The sequence below is a fragment of the Sceloporus occidentalis genome, unplaced genomic scaffold (assembly GCF_023333645.1).
Source record: "Sceloporus occidentalis isolate IW3139 unplaced genomic scaffold, rSceOcc1.0.p SCAF_15, whole genome shotgun sequence".
NCBI lineage: Eukaryota > Metazoa > Chordata > Lepidosauria > Squamata > Phrynosomatidae > Sceloporus > Sceloporus occidentalis.
In genome coordinates, this window is record NW_028316995.1 from 12,838,571 (window position 1) to 12,847,856 (window position 9,286).

Below are 9,286 nucleotides of genomic sequence, written 5' to 3' on the forward strand. Positions count from 1 at the left end.
AAATAGGTTAGTTTCTGACATGCTTCTAGAACTTTATTTTTTGTCCTCCTGGATATCCTCACTTCCATTCATGAGCATCGTATTCAGCTTTTGATGAACTGAATGAATCATATCATACATGTAGTCCGGGGCTATTTGCACCCATTAGGTCATATTACACTGGGGACTTTCTAGACAAGATGCATTAAAGCAGGCGTGCATTAAGGTAACCAAGGTGCCCAGTGAGGTCATGTAACGTGTGTTACCAGACCCCATAGTAGTGTCATCAGCTTGCACTGAGAGTGGCTGAATCAGATATAAAATGGATAATGATATATTCTATACATTTGCATCATGAAGAAACATCTTATGCAAGCAGACACATATACTATTTAAAGCAACAATATAACTGAATAGTGCTGAAATCAACTAAATTATGGGCACATGCTAACTTGTGCTTCTTTCTCTTTTTTCCTAACCACAAAATGTAACCTCACTGTCTTCTGGGCATGAACTAATATTTTTATGTAAAATGTAAATTATATAAGGATAACACAAATGTAATCCTTTGTATTCTGCTGTAAGTGTCAGTGATGTCCGTTGTCGTATACATCTCTTGGATCAGGGCTGTCTTTAATACTGATTGGATCCTGGGCAAGCATTTGCTTGGGTCCCCCCACCGCGCAGAGCCGGCCTTAGGTGTTCTGGCGCCCTGTGCGGACTACTCCTCTGGCGCCCCCCCATCCCCAAAAAAGAAAGGAATAAAAACTTGTAACAAAACTTGTAACAAAACCCCAATCACTATATACTACGCCAAACATTGATGTGGTCTAGGCCTACCACTTAATTGTCTGGCTTAGTAGTAGGGATGCACCGAAACGAATTCTGGACTGAAACCGAAAGTGCAGCATTTACCTGGCCAAAACCGAATATGACCCCCCCAACACCATAAAAAATCTAACACTTTTATTTAAAGTAAGTAACACACCAAAATAGGAGAAAACAATTAAATAATATTATATATATATATATATATATATATATATATATATATATATATATATAAAGTCCAAAAATAGTTACCGGCACTCCAGGGACTTTCCAAATAACCACACAAACAACTTCGGTTTTCAAGTCTATATATATCATATATATATATGATTAACAGCAATCACATTCCTATCATGCCCAGGCATACCCAGATTCCAGGATTTACTCGCAGACTTGGCATGATAGGAGTACGATTGCCCTATCTACCCCTTCTCACTCTCTTCTGCCGTATCTACCCCTTCTCACTCCCTTCTCCCTATCTACCCCCTTTCCCCTGTCTCACTCCCTTCTTCCTATATACGCCCTCCTAACTATCTACCCTTTCCCTCTTTGAAGTTCACTTACCTTTCAGGAGTCCTGCGGTGGGGGTGCAAGGCCTCTGCCTCCCAGCTCTGCCACTGTATGGAACAGTATAGAATGATGGGAGTTATGATGTACTTTTAGAGCATAATTAGATCATGAAAAAGACATTGGAAATGGTACAGCATAACACCCATCACTCTCACACACTTACCAATCCACACATATACTAATCCACACGCATACCAATCCACACGCATACCAATCCACACGTATACCAATCCACACGTATACAAATCCACATGTATACCAATCCACACGTATACCAATCCACACGTATACCAATCCACACGTATACACTAATCCACACATATATACCAATCCACACTTACCAATCCACACACATACCAATCCACACATACTTATCCACACATATATACCAATCCACACACATACCAATCCACACACATACCAATCCAGACGTATACCAATCCACACGTATACCAATCCACACGTATACCAATCCACATGTATACCAATCCACACATATACCAATCCACACATATATACCAATCCACACATATATACCAATCCACACATATACACTAATCCACACATATATACCAATCCACACATATATACCAATCCACACATATACACCAATCCACACATATACACTAATCCACACATATATACCAATCCACACACATACCAATCCACACATATACCAATCCACTCTCACTGAATGCTTTCCTACCTTTCCTCTTTTCTCCTTACAGCTCCTTTTCCTCCTCTTCGTTCTTCTTCTTCAGTTCTTCTGTCTTCTTCCGGGTCAGAGGGCACGGACAGCGGTGGGCGCGGCTTCAGTGTTGTGCGCCGGGACCTGACAACAAACCCCGGCGCACAGCAGCTGTTGCCGCGCGGATCACAAGGGAGCGGTATCGGAGGTCTTTAACAGACCTCCGGCTCCCTTGAGTGATGTTAAGCCGGGTTCAAGGGAGATCCTTGAACCGGCTTAAAATCACTCAAGGGAGCCGGAGGTCTGTTAAAGACCTCCGATACCGCTCCCTTGCGAGCCTGCTCCTCCAGTGGCGGACATTACTGTCCGTCTCTGGAGGGGTGCCGGGTGCCCCCCTGATGAGCGGGTGCCGCTCGCCCCCCCCCCCCCAGCGGTACGCTACGGTGGCGGCGGCGCCCCCTGGAGTGTGGCGCCCTGTGCGGTCGCACAGGTCGCACACCCCAAAGGACGGCCCTGCCACCGCGTTCCCTAGCATGCAATCCCACCCTCAACCCAACACCAATAAAAACCACAAAAAAACAAAAGTACTTGCTGCACTCACTCTGCAGATTAGTGGGGGGGGACTTTCACAGTCAGTGCGGTCTTTCCTCCTTCTGACCCTAATCGGTATGTATGTGTGTTGTAGTTATGGCAGGGCATAGAAGAAATACTGCACGAAGGCACCACTAACCCTAGACTCACCCATGGTAACTGTTCATTATTTTTATGCCACTAAATAAAAATGTTGAAGCTTCTGTTGAACACCGCCATAGTAGTAGGGTCTCAGAGCACACCAATAAGATATCACATTCCACAGTTGGGAAGGGGTTAAATATAGAGTCTGCTATCAGTACAGAACACTGCTTGTTCTAGCAAACCACCAGATGTAATCCAGAAATACCAGACTGTGTTTTGGATACAGGTCCCTTCCCTACCATCCTTGTTCCTCCAGTCATGTGTTTGTTTCTCGCTTTTGCAGCCAATAGAATGTCAGGAATGTTTTAACGCATTGGTTATCTGGCCTGTGCTCTCACCCTCAGTGGGGCATTGAATCACAGATGTTTCTAAACTCTAGAACTCCAAAATAGTTGTGACAGCTTACATTTGAAAAGGAAATATCGGTAAATATGATACAGTTTTGCCAAGACGACTGATCAAACAACTGCTTTCGCACGGTACGACAAACCTTAGGCACCTGGCTGCCATGGTGACAAGAAATATCTTCCTGGCGCCTAGGGTTTTGCATGAGAGCCCCAATGCCAGAACCGCTTATCCCCCCCCCCCCAACCAGCCATACTGCGCTCCCTTAGAGCTCTGAGTTCTAGCTCCAGGTAAGATGTAATTTCCCGGCCTTAGATACAAGCCTTGTGTGATGACTGCGAGGGAGCAAGAAGCAGAAGAGCTGTCCTGAGCCAACAAAGGTACAGGTAAAAAAAAAAGTAAGTATGTATGTTACTGTGTGTGTGTGAATATGTTATAGAGTGTGTGTATGTCAATGTTACTGTATGTTAATGTTACCGAGTGTGTATGTGTAAGTATCTTACTTTGGTTGTGTTTATTATTGCTGTGTGTGTTTGTGTTAGTATGTGTAAGTATGTTACTATGTGTGTATGTAAATGTGTAAGTGTGTTAAGTATGTTAGTTTGTGTATTAGTAAGCATTGTTGGAATAAAAACCTGGCTGTTACCTTAATCCCAACCAAATGTATCAACTTCTGCTTTAACCCCTTCGCGACCTTTGCCGGTTCAGGACCGTCATAACAAGAAGGTCACTAAATGACCTTTGACGGTCCTGAACCGTCAAAAAATTAAATAAGCTTAGAAAGTGATCAAGGATCACTTTCTTCGCTTAAACGGCCTTGCTGCAATGCCTCGATGTCGAGGCATTCAGCAAGGCCGAGATCGGCATCGGGGGCCATGTCTGGCCCCTCCCCGGGGCGTCAACAGCCGCCATACATTGTATGGCGGCGGACGCCCGTTTTAAAAGCGTTTAGGAGGCGATCAACGATCGCCTCCTAAACTTAAATGGTGTCGCTGGAATGCCTCGATCAGGAGGCATCCAGCAACACCAAACACTTACCTCTGGGTGGGCTGTGACCGCTCCGGAGAGCGGTCACAGCCGCCGCTGCCGGTGATCTTCGCCATCAAGCAAGATGGCGGCGGCCCGGGAAATAAAACAATAAAGACGAAAAAGTTCGCTAGAGGGTCTCCAGACCCTCTAGAGAACTGGCTCCACTTGCTGGTTGAATACAGGTACTGCATTCAACCATGCAAGTCAATGGAGCCCAGCTTTCTAATCACTATGTGATTAGTAAAATATTAAAAAAAAAAATAAAAATAAATAAAAAATGGAAAAAAAAATAAAAAAAAAATGTGCTAACATTTAAAAATAATTATGCAGTGATGTCACTAGATGAACCATCCAGTACCAGCAAAATGTGTAAAAAAAAATATAAAAAAAGTATTAAAAAAATAAAATAAAATTAAAAAATAAAGTTTATTATTTTGAGCAAGTGCTAAAAATTCTCAAAAATCTCAACAAAGAGTTAAAATAAAAGCACTTCAAATACCCAAGGGGTGTCTAATATATAAAAAAAATGGCTGATGGGGTAAATTGGAGTGGCCTAGCTCAAATATAGGGCATAGGTACAGACTGACCAAAATGGAGAAAATAAGCGCACTTCCCAAATGTGGCATTTTAAATCTGAAACAACCCGACAAACCCATGCATGTCGGGTATCACTGCACTCAGGAGATGTTCCTGAACACACATTGGCGTGTTGTTTGACAGTGGCATATACCAGGACCTGTATATCTATAACTAAAGTACAATTTGTGTGAAAAAAAAATAAAATAAATACTATTACAAAGTTTGACAAAGTGTAGTTCTATAATTGGTGCATGGAAAGGGTTAAAATAACAGCATTTGGAATACCCTGGGGTGTCTAGTTTTCAAAAATATATGGTTTGAATGGGTTAAATTGAGTTAACCGGCTTCAAAGATATTCCAAAGAGGAGAGGGAGGCACAATGACCAAATGACCACCTGAATTACGCATGCCCCAAAAGTAGCCTTTTACCAGCCAAACAATCTGACAAACCCATGCATGTGGGGTATCGCTGTACTCAGGAGATGTTGCTGAACACATATTGGGGTGTTGTTTGACAGTGACATATACCAGCACCTGTATATCTATAACTAAAGTACAATTTGTGTGGAAAAAAAAATAAAAAAAATTACTATTACAAAGTTTGACAAAGTGTAGTTGTATAATTGGTGCATGGAAAGGGTTAAAATAACAGCATTTGGAATACCCTGGGGTGTCTAGTTTTCAAAAATATATGGTTTGAATGGGTTAAATTGAGTTAACCGGCTTCAAAGATGTTCCAAAGAGGAGATGGAGGCAGACTGACCAGATTTGTTAAAAAAGATTTGGAAATCATAAAACGCTGCTTGTACTTATTGCCCTATAACTTACAAAAAACAGCAAAAAAACATAAAAACATTGGGTATTTCTAAACTCAGGACAAGTAGTAGAATCTATTTAGCTAGTTTTTTTACTTGCTTTTTTAGGTGAGTAAAAGATTTTTCAAATAAAAGTCATAAAATGTGTTTTTTTTTCAATTTTTCACCATGTTTTTTTTATTTTTTTTATAGTAAATAAGATGATACGATCAAAATAATGGTATCTGAAGAAAGCCCATCTTGTCCTGAAAAAAACAATATATAACTTATGTGGGTACACTAAATGGGTGAGGAGAAAATTACAGCTGAACACAAGCACCACAAAAGTGTCAAAACAGCCTCGGTCCCACAGGGTACAAAACGAAAAATGAGCCCGGTCCTTAAGGGGTTAATGTATTTTTTTTCTTTCAGCACAACACACTAACATACACAAAGATCCATAAAGTCAGATCATCAGTGCCCTTCTACATAAGGCTGTTTTGTGGAGCACACCATCTGAGCGATACTAAATTGAGTTCTCATTCTGCAATAATTATTTTTAACATCCCTAAAATGAGTCATACATAAATCTAGATTATGTACCTACTTACAGTATTTAATTGTATCACGGAAACATTGTTTCAACATCTGCATAAGCCTATTACAATATGAGTATATTTATTTATGATGGTGATTGTGGTTGTTTTCTTGGCCATCTCGTACACTGACCAAATGCGTGGTGGATTGTTGGCCGACAGCTTCCCATACTCACAGCAGGCTCCAGCAGACCCTTTTCCACAAAATACTGAAATTTGAAATCACAGAATCTCTCAATAATGTGGTTGTTTTAGCGCTACCATGGCTCCAGGCTTCAAATTCCACTATAGACTGGTCCTCGGTAAAAACAGTTGCGTTGCACAAAGATGTCCTTCTCTCAGCCTATTGCCCCTCAATAAAATTGGTTCCTTCCCAAAATTAAAGTTACATAATTTAAGAAAGTTCTGCTTTACCGAGAGGGCAGAAGATAAATAGAACAGCAATAGAGGCTAATATAGTGAGGGAATTTAAGCAAGACCTTCCATCCCCAGTCCAGCTGTCAGACTGAAGCGTCTGTGGATCTGTGTCCTGTTGTCAACGCTGATCACTCCTGGTCCTCGTTTCTTCTTTTGGCTGCATTATATTATAATAGCTCCTATTATAGCTTTCTGCAATGTACTGCTTTTTGCTGCCATTGGCTACCATCCTAGAATCCTGCCTGCTTTTTCCTCTGCCTCTGCCAGGCTCTCATCTCTGTGTTCCAAATTTCAAGGCTCATTGAAAGGGACATTTAGGGACATGCTTCAAACTACTAGCACATGTTAAAAATGGGCTTCTCAGAATTGTTTCTCTACCACTTTATTTAGGATTGGTGGCTTCTAAGCCGTTAATTGCCTCATTTCACCCCATTAGATTCTTTCTAGGGTAAATGACATGGATCTCCATCGCTTTCCGTGTGTTCTATTTGAAACATTTTGTGGTCAACTGTTTTTTTTCCTGCACATGGCCACCTGACTCCATTCTAATACATGATCATGTTAGATTTTAGGTAAATGAGCTCAAATTCCAACTGGGCTGCAAAGCATATGGGTCTGAGGTATAGTGCTTAGGTTAATGCCATGAATGTCTACTCAGGGAGAGGTAGTGTCACTTAACTGTTCCCATGTCTTAGAGGGTGGTTCTCCAGGATGGAGGTTGTGGAAGGCAATCTTATATCCGCTGTGTCTGGTATCATCTCCCGATATTTTTTTAAAAAAAGATACATAAATGGCTATAGCTAGTGTATTTGTACGTGTGCTCATTGTGTATGCGGTTGGCTTGCTTATGTTTTTTCTCATTTCTGTTTGATCCATGACTATCTATTTAAAGTCTCAGTAACAGTTCATTAGTTCTCATTTTTGACCCAGTTCTCCTATTCATTGGTGACAATTTATGGCTATTGTCTCTTTGATTCCTGACCCAGGTGACATTGCATGAACTCTGTCTGCCCAGCCCTCCTGGCTTGATTACAGACTCTGCTTCACTGATTACTGGTTTGTTTTTCAGGCTATCCTTTGGTACATTGAGGTTTTGGTTGGACAATGATATCTAAAAATGAGCATTTGCAAAGCTCCTATATACATCTTTGAACAATGAGGCACAATGTAAACCAAAAGTATGCATAGTTGCAAGTAACAAAAGCTACAAAGTAATTTAATATAAGAGCAATGCATCATTTATCTTGCTAACCACGCATTTTGGATAAAATGTTCATGCTTGCAGTTCAAGGGACAGGTTTGCAGTTTCATCTGTACCCAATGCACCAAGTTTCTGTTATGCTGGTTTAGCCAGTGAATCCTCAATGAAGCCTGCAAAGGATTAACAGGTTAATTGTGCAATAGAGCTGTAGGGCATTTCTCTTTCCCAAGGTCTTACAAACTGCCAAAGAAAGACAACCAGAACTTTAAAAGGCAACTAGAAACTTAAGACAAACTGAATTGGAAAGACAGAGATTGTCGAGATTTTTTTCCATGAATGGCCCATCTACATCTATTGTCAGACGAATGCCTAAAACTTTTTGGTGTACGTTTCAATTAAAATCCAGTGCTTCAAAAAATAATCACTCTGATGCATTAAATCTTAATTTGGCTTACAAAATACTTACAGCACTGTATATAATGGTTAGAAAAATATCTTTTTTCTATGACTTCCCTTATATATTTACCTTTCTTTCTTTAGAATTGAATTATATTCAGGTTATTTCATGCAAATCCAGTTTTATGGTCAAGGCTTGTCTGAGATGGCTGGATATTATGCTATTAACATAATAAATAATAGATTTTCATGAATCGTTGCGTCAGTCTGTGTAATTGAGACTGAGCCATTCTAAAGTATTGTTTACCCCAAGGCAGTATGATAAAGGTATCGGTTTGTTTTTGTCTAGTAAATCGGACAAATAAGCAACTATATGGTTCCAAAATATTGACAGGGCTCTAGCATATTAAATTAAACAAGTAAACTTTAGCTAGTCTGTAAGTTTTGATCACACAAAAATGCTACAGAAACGTTTCATTTTTGTGGCTAGTTTGACCACTTTGATCATGTTTTCAAGGGCTCATAAAAATTTTACATATTGCTGACCAGCACAGGAAAAAATGCTGCCCTGAACTATTTTGACACCAATATCCTGTTAAACGTGGTCGATATGATCACTCTAATCAGTATCATTTGGTTTTATGTTAAATGACAATTAAGCATTTCCTGAAAATTGTTTGGGTTTCCAAAGGTACATTTAAAATACTACATCTAGTTATTAAATTGTTAAAGTCAGCAGAATAGGTGGAACAGCAACATTTTGGCTTCCGAGTGTGTATTTGATGTTGGTGGATACAGGTCACCTTCAGAGCAAACTTTATATTTATCACAAGGGCCTGTATCTGTACACATTGAGGTTGTTATCACAAGTTAACAACAAGTTTATTTAGATGTGTAGAGTTTTCCTAATGAATTTGCATGGGTCTTCTGTACAATTTGCATGTTGCCTTCACCAAGAGCTTTAGGGCTCTAAGAGCTAAATAGTGCATGACTCTGTAATGTTTTAAAGGGACGCTTTCAATAAAAGACATTACAGCAATTACAGACTAAACTACATGGATGTAATATATAAGGTGTACGTGCACCATAGCAACCATCAACCATGGCATACACTGTCTTCAACATT